The sequence below is a fragment of the Puma concolor genome, chromosome A1 (assembly GCF_028749965.1).
Source record: "Puma concolor isolate L17-30 chromosome A1, mPumCon1.1.hap2, whole genome shotgun sequence".
Taxonomy (NCBI): domain Eukaryota; kingdom Metazoa; phylum Chordata; class Mammalia; order Carnivora; family Felidae; genus Puma; species Puma concolor.
Genome location: NC_141667.1, coordinates 107,088,648 through 107,104,537, shown reverse-complemented (window position 1 = coordinate 107,104,537; position 15,890 = coordinate 107,088,648).

Genomic DNA, 15,890 nt, shown 5'->3' with positions numbered 1-15,890 from the left:
CACCTTGGTGGCTCAGTGAGTTGAGTGTCTGACTCTTCGTCTCAGCTCAGGTTATGATCTCATAGTTCGTGGGTTTGAGCCCCACATCTGGCTCTGCACTGATAGTACTGAGCCTGCTTGGAATTCTGTCTCTCCCTCTCTCTCCCTCCCCCCTTGCTCAAAATAAACTGATAAACTTAAAAAAAATTTTTTTTCTTTAGTGGCCGTATGATAGTTCGTTTTGTGAATGTGCTATCATTTATCATTTTGTAGCCATTCCCTATTATTAAAGAATCCCATTATTTCTACTTTTTTTGGTGTTCTAACATCTTTATATATACATTTTATCTAATTAAGAAAACCGAATAGAATAATGAACTTTGTCATCCTATTATCCAGCTTCAAAGATTATCAGCACATGGCCAATCCTGTTTCACCAGTAACCTTCAAATCCCTATTTCCCCGTGGCATATTTTAAAGCAAGTGTCCCAGAACATTTTTGTTTCAGAAGGCATAATAAGAAGGGGATCATTTGTGGCAGGTAACAACTTTACAGGGGGTTTTGTTGTTGGACATTTCTCAATTTTTTAACTCAGTAACTTGTTAGAAAAAATATCAGGAGATTGACAAGAAGTAGAAAACAACATGGTTGAAAAACATGGTTCTCAACTAAACACATTGTTCTTAATTTTAGTTTAGTAAATTTGAAGTTATGCCTGAGGGCACAGGAGTCATCACTTGGATTCTCTGGCCACAGGCTGTTTGAAGTAGAGGAAGTAAGCGCTTCTCTTCCTAGATAAACAAGTGTCACCTCTGACTTTTCATTAATGGGAAAAAGAGGAAATGCTGAAAATAGCTGGAAGATGTTTTTACTTTACAACGTGTAGAAAATTTTCTGTAAATTCATGGTATGCTTTTAGCACTGAAACTAGCAAGAGAAGAGAGTGAAGGGGTGGTTCCTATGAGGAGAAAAATTGTTCACAGTAATCCTCTAGAAAGTCAGTAAGAGGCTTTTTAGAGTGTGGTGTACCGCATACCCACCCACTTTGAGCCATGCGGGGGAGACCAAAGCTATAAACACATCCCTAAAATGTTTTAGTACGTCATAGGTCAGATATCAGTAACAGCTCCCCTTCTTGGAATTCAGCAGAATTATCTCTGCACAGAAAATCGTCCCCTCCTTCCTTATCCACATACTTGGACTTCCTCTAAGAACCTCCTTCCTCACCTTTTGTTACTCAGCAAATATGTGTTGATTACTCACGAGAGACCCAGCAAAAGATGAACTGCTTGCTTTTAAGTCATTTATTTTTTACTGTAAATATTATAACCAAATTACTTTTAGAAGCATAGGACCAATATTTCTCTGGTTCTGTTTTTTCAATCATCCGTATGCTTCCTTCTTCCCTCGTTGACTTTAAATGCTTCAATTTCTCTTGGAAGCAATCAGATTCAGTCTTCCTGTCTTCTCTTTTTCTTTTTGTTTTCTTGTATTTGTCTCCCACCATTCATTCATTTTCTCAACTTTGCTGTATTGTTAGGCCACCATCTAAGATGTGATTGGATCTTACCTTCTAATGAAACTCTTTAACTTCTCTTTCTTGTAAAAGCAAAAACAAAAAGCACTGTCAAGAGTGTCTTTCACCCTCGAAATTATTGCTTTGGTCTTCTGCTGGTCGAAAGTTAGCCTAACTAAGGTGACATTATTTTATCTCTTTTTTAATAATCATAGGCTCTAAATAGAAAAGGAAATTTTGATGAGCTTTGCTTTGTAAACCTAGCCCCTTTTCAAAGGAGCTTTACGTATGAAACCATGGTTCAGTATTGATTGCTAGATAGAAGCCAGATTTCCTCATAAGAGAGGGGCTTGAGAGGTGGTAAGATGGAGAAATTTCTCCTAGATTGGGGAAGATTGTTCCCCAATGTAATTGCAGAGGTAGTACATGTCTATATATACATACATATATTTTTTTTCCTCACTCTCTCTCTCTCTCAATTTCCACTAAGATTTCTGAAAAAAGAACAGAACAGAAAAAGAACAAGGATATGCTTTAAAAAGAAGAGAGTTAGAACTTGTGGGAAATTGCTTTAGCAGTAGCCTGGAAAAATAGGCAGTTACAGGAATATTCGTTAATCAGAAATAGCCAAAGGTGTGCCAATTGGGGAAAGTGGTCCAGAAGTTTGAAGTTTGATTCTTGGGAACATAAAGAGTTAGTTAATTGTGTTTGAACTCAGGACAAACCCAGGATTAAATTAAGCACTGATTGATTAACAACAAAGATTATGAGAAGGGAGGACATAACTGTATCTAGAGTCTTATATTTCTTTATTTTTTTATTTATTTTTTTTTTTCAACGTTTATTTATTTTTGGGACAGAGAGAGACAGAGCATGAATGGGGGAGGGGCAGAGAGAGAGGGAGACACAGAATCGGAAACAGGCTCCAGGCTCTGAGCCGTCAGCCCAGAGCTCGACGCAGGGCTCGAACTCACGGACCGCGAGATCGTGACCTGGCTGAAGTCGGCCGCTTAACCGACTGCGCCACCCAGGCGCCCCGAGTCTTATATTTCTTTAAATGGCTTCCTACTTATATGTCCTATTTAAATAGCAGTTAGTTATATTAGTAAATATGTGTGCTTGTATGGTTGAATAGTTTTATTTTCATATAAAGAAGTATAATTACTGGGGAAAATTAGTATTAATTTTTATTTCTCATTTCATAATGCCTATGGGACATTATTTTGGGGGAGCGGCAAAGTCATAACCACCAATAGTTTTCTGACACCTGATCCTGTTTATAGTTTAAATGTTTATATTTTAAGTGCTATTAATGGAATAAAAAGTCCTTTAAAGATTGACCTTGGAAACCCAAAGTTACAAATGATAGCAAATGTTAGGCCGACAAAGTTGCCTTTTTCATAACAAAAATCATCAGCAATATTTTAAATTGTATGATTTGATCCCATACTACGCATAGCCAACATAATTGGGTAATACTTTTGAAATATTATCTGATGCATTTTTTTGGTTCTTAGACAATCTTAGTCCTGTTTTCTTCCCATTGTATCAGTGGCATTTCTTGGTAGGAAGTATTAAATGCAGTATAGAATAAAGTAATTTTCACTTTCAAGAAAGTTATTAAAGTCCAGAGCAAAGAGAGTGGTCTGAAAGCCAAAACATTTTTGATTTTCAAGAGCTCTTAAAGCTCTTATGATAGAATAGGTTTGGAAGAGTCTGAAAATTTGGCTTTGTGTATGACGTTCTATGCCCTAAATTGATATTGTTGACATAATAAGAAATACATAACAGTATGTGTTCTTTTTGGTATAAATTTAGAGAATTTGTACCATAAACTCTAAAATAGCTCCATGTCTACTATGGCCTGGTGGTGGTAGACCAGGAATGACTGAAGGAAATGTCCAGGGTTCTCAGGATTCTGCCTACCATAGTGGAGGATAAATAAGCAGCTAGGTGGAGAGTAAAGGAGTGATTAGCAGATCGAGAAGGAACAGAGATATTCAGGTTGTGTCGGTCAACAACTAGAGACTGTGAAGTGCTTCGGATGTTAGCAATGGATATAATGAAGGCAGAGTTTCACGTTCAAGATCGGGAAGGATGAGCTACACTTGAGCAGAATCCACTGTGAGCACTGGACACTAGAGGAAGCAGTCTCCCTGCCAGGATCACATATTAGCACCCCTGGAACCTGGTCCATTTCTAAGGGAAGTCAAAGAGGAATGAGTAGAATTCTGGATTTTAGCATATACCAAAAAAAAAAAAAAAAGTTTTAAAATAGAAAAAACTACATTTACATGAATGACGGCAGATTAAATCTGCCATAAGCAGAAATGGGGACCCATCGTTCATTTCAGTTAACAAAAAAATAGTTTTCGCTTTACACATATGAATCTTATAACTATGTGAAATTCAAATTTGCAACACAAATAATCTCTGTCCACAAAGAACTTACAACTTTAGAGAGACCTTTACACCTAAAAGTGTTCTCCAATAACAACCCAAGACCAGAGTGAAAGGGGCATCAGAGACATTCCGATTATCTACACGAATGTTATGTTTTTTTCTTATTTGGGCCCTGAAGTGTTTGGCACACCTGACTCCTCCCTGTTTCTTGAAACAGCCACTGGCATTGATCTGGGGATCCAGAGATTTTGCTTTCCTTGCTTTTTCTCTGATTTTCTTTTCTTTTGAAGGACACTCTTTCTTTGTGTTCCTGCCTGGGTTCTCTGCCTTTTCCACCCCTGTCCCTGGGGAATCTCATCCATGCTTTGGTTTTTCATTACTGTCAATGTGTTCTTGACCCTCAAAGCTCAATCCCCAACCCACTTCTCTCTCTGTTCAGAATCCCAGACATACATACTCAGTTGTCTCTAGAATAATTTTGCTTCAGTATGCCACAGCCTATGAAAATGATTATTTCCAAACTCATGTCTCTATGACAGAGTGCCTGGCACAAAATAGGTGTTCACATATTTACTGCGGACATCATGTATTATAATTGCCTGTCGTGTTGTCCTTCTCTACCAGATTCTAAATATCTTGAGAGCACAGATAATGTCTTTCTCAAAACCTGTTGCCTCCCCAGCATCCAGCACAGTGTCTATCACTTAGTAGATGCCTCAATGCTTCCTGAATGAATGAGAATAGAAAATAAATCCTTGGAATTTAAAGAGGGAGAAGTGATCCTAGGACAGAGGTCAGAGAGAATCTATGGGAACATTCTAATTACTGTTGTGTAACAAATGATCCCCAAACATAGTGGCTTAAAACAACCATTTATTTTGCTTCTGATTTGGGAATCAGGAATTGAGCAGGGCTTGGTGGGGCAGTTCTTTCCTAGGTTGATGACTAGGGCAATCATCTGCAGGTTCTGGAATGAATATCCAAGATGTCTCTCTTGACCGGTAATTATGCGGAGACTACCGCATAATACCGGAGACTACCCATGTCAAAGCGGGTAGAGACCTCACAGCGCACTAATAAAGTATCATCCTTAATGAAGGTTCTCTGTCTCAGGGCTTCCAGATGCATAAAAGTCACATAGCCAAAACCTTTTGGGTTCCGTGGGATTGTGGGTCTCTGGAAGGCAAGCAGCTCTGGTTTGGCATCCATGATCTCTTCATGGTTTTGCCTTATAGGTGCCTCAGACTGATCAAGAATTGTAAGGCGGATTGTACCCTGGAAGGGCCAAGGGAGGTGGCTGTCATACTCTCCTTGCATTGTGTGCACAAAGAGGGACATGTAATTAGCACAGCGCTGAGCCGACGGTAACTGAAGGTGCAGGCGCATGCACAGTTTGTACCCGGGTTTGCCTGTGTAGAATCCAGGGCACAGGTGGGTTGTCAACCAGAGTGTCTAGACATGGCCTCTCCAGCATGGTAGTCTCAGGGTTTTGGGGCTTCTTACTTGGTGCCTGGCTGCCCCTAGAGCAACTATTCTAAGACAAGCAGGTAGAAAGTACAGGCCATTTATCACAGGGTCTTGGAAGGCATGGAGCATTCCATTCCCTCTGTTGTATTCTAATGGTTAAAAGCAAATCCCTAAAGGTCAACCTAGATTGGAGGATAGGGGCCCTCTACCCCTCGTCTCAGTGAGAGAATTGTCAAGAACTAGAGGAAATGTTTTAAAGTTGCCATGAGGGAGACTGGATTTTAGTTAAGTTTGGACATATATATAGAATTTGAGTAGTTGTTGGATTTGTATGTGTAGAAAGGAGGCTAAATAAGATTCTATGTACGTAGAAACCCAAGGGGACAAGAGTGGAGTAGAGGCTGAGTTATAAACAGTGAATAATCCATTTTGGCATGAACATAAGGTTTGTGGAAGGAGGTTTGGAAGGTGAACCTGGAAGGAAACTCAGGCCTTGCATGCTAGGCTAAGAATTTTGGCCTTTATCTTATTGACATGCAAGAGAGTGTGGCATGATCAAAGTGCTATTTCTGGAATATTAATCTGGCATGGGGATATGCACTAAGTTTGAAGGGCTATACTATAAGCTAGGAAATCACCTAGAGGGCTATTGCAGTAATCTCAGAGGTCATGAGGACCTGAGTCAGGGAAGCAGAATTTAACCTGGGAAAGAAGAGATGAATGGGAGAGTTATGGGAAGGAAAAATCAACAAGACTTGATAACCAAATGGCTATGGAAGGGTCTTGACAGCTGGAGTGTTGTGTGATTCTTATAGGGGAAATATAATGTATCTCAGGTCTCCTGTGTTGGTGTTGATCTGAAGAATTCTTTAACACCTAGGAAAGTAACTCTTGCTCCTACATTGGGCACTTAATTGAATAAGTACAATTAAGGGATACCTGGGCAGCTCAGTCAGTTAAGAGTCTGACTCTTGATCTTAGCTCAGGTCTTGATCTCAGGGTTGTAAGTTTGGGTTCTGTGCTGGGCGTGAAACTTACTTTAAAAGTAAATACATACATACATACATACATACATAAAATTAATATTCACCCAAGCAATTTAATACGCAAGATTAAGTTTTGAAATTACAAGCTACAATATTTGGGAGAAAACATCAAGCCGAGGCTTTCAAAATTTCTCCCTTGTCTCTTTTCCCTCCCTGTCACCTGCTTAATAAATATCATACTGAATTCTTGTATTAGATACCACCATAACTGTGAATTCCTCATGTTTTTCTATAAGAAGATCACTGAAAAATAAAACCACACACACACACACACACACACACACACACACACGCACCACAACACAACAGTAACAGAAAGCATAACAATCAACAATTGAACCTCATACCATCTGGCCTTTTACCCTATTTGAGAAGAGCTGTTGACTTCCCTTGTTGACAATCTATATTTCCATTAGTATGAATGAGCTGAGCTACTGAAATCACTCGATGTTTTTATTTATGGCCTATTCTACAGCTTTCAAATTAAGCTTATATTTGGTATTAGTAGATATTCATTACCTGTCTAAAGTGCCATTTAAAAAACTGATTGCTTGGGGATTAGATGGCAAAGAAGGGAACATGTCACACTCAGATGCTTCGCCCTATTCATAAAATGTTACAGTTAGACCTTCTCCTCTATTTTGTATACTGCTGCTTCTACCAGTGGACCAGGCAAACTGTCTTTGGATCTTTCTGTTTTAAAACAGTTATCAAGGGGCACCTGGGGGGCTCAGTCAGTTAAGTGTCCAACTCGGCTCAGGTCATGATTTCGTGGTCGGTGAGTTCAAGCCCCGTGTTGGACTTTGTGCTGACAGTTCAGAGCCTAGAGCCTGCTTCAGATTCTGTCTCCTTCTCTCTCTGCCCCTCCCCAACTCGTTCTCTCCCTCTCTCTCTTAAAAAATGAATAAACATTAAAAAATTTTAAAATAATTGTTATCTTGTTCCTTGAGTAAAGCTTTTGCTTTCTGTAAAATAACATGCATGCTGACAGAAAGACATAAATAATGAACCACTAAAGCAACATTCTAGCTAGCTAACACAATTTAAGAGACTTATTTATGCTGGATTTTTTTTATTAAAAAAACAGGCAATAAATGGAAAGGGGGAAGAAGCAACCCACTAGACATGTAAAACTAAGAAATAAACAAGTTGTTCCCCACAAAGAACATCCTGTGTACGGATGCCTGTGAGGCTCAGAAATCACTCAGTACTGGAAGCTATAAACCAAGTCTTCTCTGAGGTGCTTTTCTTCTCCCCAAAGAAGTCATAACAGGTATATATACAGATCTATAATGCCTTTCTGTTGGGGAAATGAAAGTACTTCCAAAACAATCTCATAACGTTGTGATGGAGGAAATGATGGCAGGTTTTATATTACCCCCATCACACAGGTGATGGAGGCTCTGATAAATGGCATCAGTGACAAAGTTACAAATAGATGCTAGGTCTTCTGATGTACAGCCAGGACTTCAGAAGTTAAATGAAAAATGTGTTCCTATTTTGTTCAGCCCTTCCTCATCTTGGAGAGAGAAACTATCTCATTGGTTTTAAACCCTGCTCATTTCTACACAGATATGTATCCCCCCCCCCCACCCCAAGAGATAGGCCTCCTGACTCAGATTTTAAAAAAAATTTTTTAACGTTTATTTATTTTTGAGACAGAGAGAGACAGAGCATGAACAGGGGAGGAGCAGAGAGAGAGAGGGAGACACAGAATCTGAAACAGGCTCCAGGCTCTGAGCTGTCAGCACAGAGCCTGACATGGGGCTCGAACTCACTTACCATGAGATCATGGCCTGAGCCGAAGTCGGACGCTTAACCGACCAAGCCACCCAGGCGCCCCTCCTGACTCAGATTTTAAACTTGAATCTTAGATTGCAAAATGATATCACAATCAATAAATGCTAAGATAAAAAAAATTAACAAATACTTGGAGGGTTCCCTCCACTTGTGTAACAACAGCTTTATGATCATGAGCTCATCTACCAAATCTTTGGGTAGTACAGTTGTTCACTCCTGCTTGGAAGTCATATACCCCTTTGGAAATCTGGTAAAAGCTGTAGGTGACCTTCCCCAGAGAAATGCACATTCACAATTACAAGAACTCTCGAAGCCAGTACTACCTTTGAAAGGTCCATGGATGCCCTGGTTAGGAACCAAATATAGTAGAAAGAGCATAACTTGACCAAGACCTCGAATTAAATCCTAGCACCACCTTACTGTGTGACTTTGAGAAATACTACTTAATTTCTCAGTACTAATTTCTTTATCTGTAAAAACGGGAATTGTACCCTCAAATTGGGCTTATTGAAGAGATTTTAAAAATAATGCATATAAAGCATTTGGTACTGTGTCTGGCATATATCGTGTGCTCAGTGCATAATTCTTTTCCTTTATGAGATAACTAGCAGGGAGATGACTGATGTTTGGAGCAGCCATCCTGAAACTGATAGTCACGCCCACTTCTACCTGATGGCTGCAAACAGCACGCAGGGGACAGATTAGTACAATTAATCAAGAGCTTGAGAGTTTTAAAGTCTGAATCATTGTAGTTTACTCTGTTAGCCAAATCAGTTGATACTCTTCTCACATTATGATGGTTCCTCGGGGTGTGAAATTCATCTTCCCAAGAAAGAATGCACAGCCCCCACCTTTCTGTTTCTTTTTTTTAATTTTTTTTTTTAAAAATTTTTTTTTTCAACATTTATTTATTTTTGGGACAGAGAGAGACACAGCATGAACGGGGGAGGGGCAGAGAGAGAGGGAGACACAGAATCGGAAACAGGCTCCAGGCTCTGAGCCATCAGCCCAGAGCCCGACGCGGGGCTCGAACCCACGGACCGCGAGATCATGACCTGGCTGAAGTCGGACGCTTAACCGACTGCGCCACCCAGGCGCCCCCCCACCTTTCTGTTTCTTTTGCCCTCAGGATACAGTCATGTGACTTAGGCTCTGCTAATCAAATGCCCAGACCGAGATGTAGATGCAGAAGTGATTTATGGGAGGAAGCAAGTTGGGGGCAGGGCATCCATTTTGCTGGTGCAGATGGTGGGAGGGGCAGTGTGGTTCTGAAATCATCAGGAGTGGCAATCCCCTTTCCAGCTGGTTCTGTGTTGAGGTTCTGGGGGTTGATCCTACACACTCCAGAGCCTGTTTCTTCAGTGCTTCCAAAGACTCTTTGAGCATTCTGTCTTTTGAATAAGTCACTTCCTACCTTAACCAGATAGAATGGATTCTCTGGATGGCTTCTAAGAACACTGATTTTCACATACTGCCATGTCCCACCATTTCATTTCACCTTCCTCCCTGCCCGAAGAATTCTTTTGCACAAAGTTTGCAACATGGCTAAGTGCTATAAAATATCCTAATATTCTTACATAGGAATGGGGTTTCCATATGAATGGAGTTTTCTATAAACAAGGCCACAGACTCTTTCCCACCATGACTAGTGCCCTGAGTCGTATTCTTGGGTTCTTGTAGCTTACATTCACCTTTCCTGCCTTGCCAACAGGCTGGACCAGTGAGAAATCTTAGGCGCTTCTCAAATGTTCCATCACCTGATTCACATCACATGCAGGTAGTTCTTATTAGTTTGGCTGTTTTAGGAAGGCAGATAGTTGGGAAGAAACTTCAGTGAGCATGACCGTGATAGCGGTTTGAGCTGACGATTTTTAAGCAATTATTATTTTATTAAAATGAGGGACTCTTTAGGAATGAAGCCACCTTATTACATAAATAGATTTTTTTCCCCTCCTCCTAAAATGTTTTGGCTTCTAGTCTTAGACTGAGCAAACTGTAAACACAGAATTTTAGCACAAGTGCTTTAAAGTCATGTGATAACAATAGTCCCATGCACTTACTCATTAAGTATTTATCATGAACCCTTCTATGGCAGACATGGTGCAAGCTGTTGGCACAAGTAAGGTGCTAGATAAATAACATTCTTTAACCCTCAAGACCCTCATAACCTAGTAGGAAGACAGACAATTCTGACATAGTATGGTGTTAGGATCTATTTCTGCCATAACTGGAAATATTTTTTTTTTTCTGCCAGGTCACTCTTTTTCTCAAGTATTAACCTCCATTAAGAGAGACCCCTACGTATACCTGCAACATTAATGGTTTCCTAAAATCTAATGGAAGGGGTACCCTTATTGAGGTCAGGAATATGTGTTGAAGTTTAGTATTACTCATCGCTTTCAATGGCATACAGATGCCTTCTTCCCACCTGGACTGGGTGACCAGAGCATTCAGATCAGCACACCTGTATTTTTTAGAGTTCCCTGGTAGCAAGGAGTAGCTAATTTTAGCTAATTCATTAAGAAGAAAGGTTTTTTTTTTTTTTTAAGTTTTTTTATTTGAGAGACAGAGAGAGAGAACAAGCAGGGGGAAGGGCAGAGAGTGAGGAGAGAGAACATCCCAAGTAGTCTCTGCCCTCTCAACACAGAGCCCAATGTGGGGCTTGAACTCATGAACTGTGAGATCATGACCTGAGCCAAAATCAAGACTCCAATGCTTAACTGACTGAGCTGCCCAGGTGTCCCTCAGAAATAAAGAAGTTTTATGGGTAGTTCAGAGAATCAAAGGAAAGGCCAGAGAATAAAACTTGACAAAGTACTGGAACCCCAGCAGCTCTGGACCTAGTTAATGGGAGATAATTGAGAGCTTTGTCCAGACACCACTGTCCTTAAGTTATTCTTCTCAAGATTCAAAGTTCAAGGATATCCCACTCCGGGATTAAGCCCATCAAGGCTGCTCAAAAGGAAATAGGTGATTCTTAAAAATAAATTGGGATGCTCTTACCAAAAGGAGGCAGGAGGGGTATAGGGCAGCCAGATACCAAATATGTCTACCATTATGTTTATGTTCCAAGTATATGGTTCCCATGGCACCATCCATGGATGTTTTCCTGGGCATAGCATTGATGTTGTTACTTACAGTTGTTGCCCTTTACCTCAACTACCCCACACTAGTCCATTTGTTGACGTCAAGATAGGAAAAAAACATTTCCCTTGAGTAGGGAGAAAGGGGTTCGGTGATTGAGGGCTGGAATTGTTCTCTATTTTGGCTGCGATTAGATTCTCCTAGGGACTCTTGCTTTTTAACACTTTATTTTGTTTAATCTAATTTTAGATTTAAAGAAAAGTTGTAAAAATAGTACAAAGACTTCCCTAATGTCTCTTACCCTGCCTACCCTAAAGATAACAGCTTATATAACCATAGTAGAATTATCAAGAAGAGGCATTAACATTGGTGCAATATTATTAACTAAACTACAGACATGATTCACATTTCGCCACTTTTTCCACGAATGTTCTTTTTTTTGTTCCAGGATTTTTTCCAGGATCCCACACGGTATTCAGTTGTTACTTCGTTTCTGTAACAATTGCTCACACTTTATGTTTCATTACCTTATTTCTGTTGAAGAGTACTGATCAGTAATTCTGTACAGTGTACAGAATTGGTGCTTGCCATATTTTCTTATGATTTGCATTTTGCATTTTTGTTAAGATTACCGCAAAAATGATGTGTATTATAGCAAGGGGTTCAGAATGTTGATATGTCTTACTATAAATGATATCTAATGAGTAGGTTGAGGGGTGCCTGGGTGGCTCAGTCGGTTAAGCTCCCGACTTCGGCTCAGGTCATTATCTCGAGGTCCGCCAGTTCGAGCCCCGTGTCGGGCTCTGTGCTGACAGCTCAGAGCCTGGAGCCTGTTTCAGATTCTGTGTCTCCCTCTCTCTCTGACCCTCCCCCAGTCATGCTCTCTCTTTGTCTCAAAAATAAATAAACGTTAAAAAAAAATGAGTAGGTTGATGTCTGAGGGGTTTCTCCACAGCACAGTTACTATCTTTAACTTTGTATTGGTAAGTATTCCGGGGTGGGGGCAGTAGTTGGAATCTATGCAAATCCTTTTTCTCCTCAAACTTCAGCTTGCTCATTTGAGCACACACATTTGAGTCTTACCTGCAACAGTTATTCCTTTGGTGTTTGTGTATTGGTGATCCTCTATTTCCCTCTTTGACAGTTGTTAATTGGTGCTCTATTGTGAGGTAGTACTTTTCTCTGTTCCTTCATTTAATTTTTTTATTTCATTATTTGTATGAGTTTGGACCCATGGATATTTATTTTATTCTATGGTTTATGATCCAAAACGATCATGATTTATTTTGTTGCTCAGCTTGGTCTAGGTTTTGGCTACCGGGAGCACCTGTGTTCTTCTGACAAGGTCCTATGTTTTTTTTCGTTTTTTTTTTTTTTTTTTTTTTTTTTGAGCATTTTTTAAATTTGTGGGACCATGAGTTGGTTCATCTTGTATTTCCCTGTCTTGCACTTCCCACCTCGGGAACTTGTTAAATCTTAGTGTCCAAGCCCCAACCCAAACTATTTCAATCAGAAAATCTTGGGGGCACCTGGGTGGCTCAGTCGGTTAAGCGGCCGACTTTGGCTCAGGTCATGATTTCGCGGTCCGTGAGTTCGAGCCCCGCGTGGGGCTCTGTGCTGACAGCTCAGAACCTGGAGCCTGTTTCAGATTCTGTGTCTGCCTCTCTCTGACCCTTCCCCATTCATGCTCTGTCTCTCTCTGTCTCAAAAATAAATAAATGTTAAAAAAAAAAACATTAAAAAAAAAGAAAATCTTGAGGATGGGACACAGTATACTTTAAAGTTCTATAGGTCATTCCAATACACAGCCAGGTTTGAGAACCAAACGGGAACAGTATTTTTGTAGCTTTAATGTGGCTACAAATTCCCCATGAATCTGTTAAGATTCTGATACAGTAGGCCTGGGGTGGGGCCTCAGATTCTGCATCTGTAATAACCTCCTAGGTCGTCTTATTGGCAAACCACACTTTGAGGGGAGAAGGACTAGAACATACTATTTCCTCAAGTACAACAAGCCTTCAAAGTTAACCCTAAGGTTGCAAACTTGCTCATGGCTGTGGAAGGAGTTGCTACTTCCTAGGTTAATATTCAGCATCATTTTTATTTTCTAATTAGTTGGGGTTGGTGGTGGAAGGAACTACGTGCCATGCAATGTAGACAGAGTCAAGGAAATTGCTGTAAGAATTGAAAATGGAAAACAGAACCATTTGACTCTGACAGCAAACCACTATAATGAATAAAAATGAGTAAATGTGTTTGTGTGTTTTCTGTTTCCTAAACAGGCAAAGAGTACTGAATAAATCTTTTTGAAAAATGAAGAGTGATAATAAAAGAACATTTCATGCTGAAAGCATAACAAAAAAATCCCAGATGTGAGTATCCATCTTGTCCATCTTGGAAAGACAGATGCAAAAGATTGGAGTCTTCTGTGGGAAATAGGTCACCATTTTGAATTCTGTTTAAACAGAATCCTCAAGGGAACATCATCCTCCGTTCTTTTTGTATATTAGCTCAGGTTTTCCAGCTGTTTCTGGAACATGCATATTCCTGCCCAGCTGCTGAACTGTCTTGGTCTCTCCCAAGGTAGTTGTATTCTAAGAGAAGGGGAACAAAGTGGTCCAAAGAGACGCACACTGCCATCAGTCAGGCTTGTTCTAGTCACCTTCTACAGAACCATGCATGTTTGCAGCATAAAATGGCCCTTTGATCTCCAAGTTAGGAACATCTTCAGTAATCCTTAAGTTTTAGTGTACTTGATACTTTCTTGGAATGGAGCTGAAAAAATGCTGATTCCCCAGATCTTGGGTGGGGCCAGGGAACCAGCATCCTTTGTTCCCTTGCTTGCCTCCTGGTGATGTGATGCAAATGTTCTACATACAATGCAGTGAGAAACCTTGGGCTAAGAGATCCCATCAGCAGCATCCTCCCCTTGTGGTCCATTGTAGGCTTATTTTAACTTGCTTAGATAGCTTAGTTTCCCATTCTTCTCAACCTCTAGGTCAGAAACTCCAACAGCTGCAATTCGAGTCATTACTCTTCTGCACTTACACTTTACAGCCATCGTTTAAACATTTTCCTACTTATCTTCTGGAACCTTGTACGGTAGCCCTTCCTTTCCTAGAGCCTCAGACACAAATAACAGCCTTAGAAACTGTGGAGCTTTTCCTCCCAGCTGAGTGGTCAGAAACAGCCATGGTCTGTATTATGCTACACCTTCTGGTATAAATTAGAACCCCCCAGCCTAGGCCACTTCAGTACCACCTTTTCACTGGTGTTTATTTTGTCTTGAAATTGCATTTCTTTGGTCAAGGATCAGGCACATCCATCATTAATAGTGATAATTTAAAAACCTACCAAAAGTATAATACCATCATCTTCAAAGTCCAAAGATAGTATGATATTTAGGAGTTTTTAGTGTCGTGAGCAGGAGCATATTTACTTGTCATTTTGCAAAAATGTTTATTTGAAGTTGGTGATGCTCTAATTTCACGTAGGTAAGACAAAGGAGAGTTGATTTCAATTTTATTAAATCCTAACCCTAATCCTTAGGAGGAAGGTCAAAACAATGGGACTGGACTATGGGTGTGATGACTTTTCCGCCAACATTCTCCATCTCAGAGAGACAGAGCTTGATATTCACATAGCCTCACCCACAGAGCAGACTGGCAGAGACAACAGAGACTCCCAGAGGCAACGCCTCCTGTTACCTCAGAAAACTGAGGCAAGTTTTAATCACTGAACACAATGGACACTTATTCAAGTGCCTGTCCTTGAACCAAGCACTTGGGATCATGTCCAGCACAATGTATGGACACTGATGACCTTGTCCTTTCTAATCTGTAGGCTGGTCTGGTTCTGTCCTAGGAAGCTACGCTATTGGCTCCCTAAGAGTTATGACTAAGTCATTTTTATTTTTCTGGCTCTTGCCTACAGTGACAGGACAGAAGAAAAAAAACCATACTTTTATACCTAACATTAGGAGCACTTATGAAATGTGCTTCTGGTGGGGTACTTTCTTTGCCACTGAGGATGATGATTATAATTTATCAGATAAGAAAAGTGAACCACAGGATTCTGGAAAATCAAAACTGATTTTGTTCCAGTGGTTTGGCCATACCTCAGCATTTGTCTCTAGGTCTAATTGTGATATTTCAGGGGAATTAGCCTGACTTTCTGATCACCTTCCATTTTTAGAATCATCCTTTGAGTTTGCCCATTTCTTGTCTGGAAACTTTCAGCCTGAACCACAGTCATAGTTTCCTTGTGGGGCAGCTGTGGAGATGACTAGGTACACTGATTTCAACTGCATGTGACAGAATGGAGTGTGAAATACATTTAGCTGATCACAAGTAGCATTTTTATTTTCAATAATATAACAAAATTCCAGACTTCATTGCTTATAGGAACTTAGTGTAGATATTATTTTGTGGAATTTTATGTGTATTTGTATTGATATGTGTCACAAGTTACAAAACAGGTTATGCAGGGTTAAGGTTTAAAAAGTTAAATACTGATCTACCACTTGATTTTGATCTATAGAGGCTAAAAGCACAAACGGTGGGGTCAAACTGCTCAAGTTTGAATCCTGGCTCCA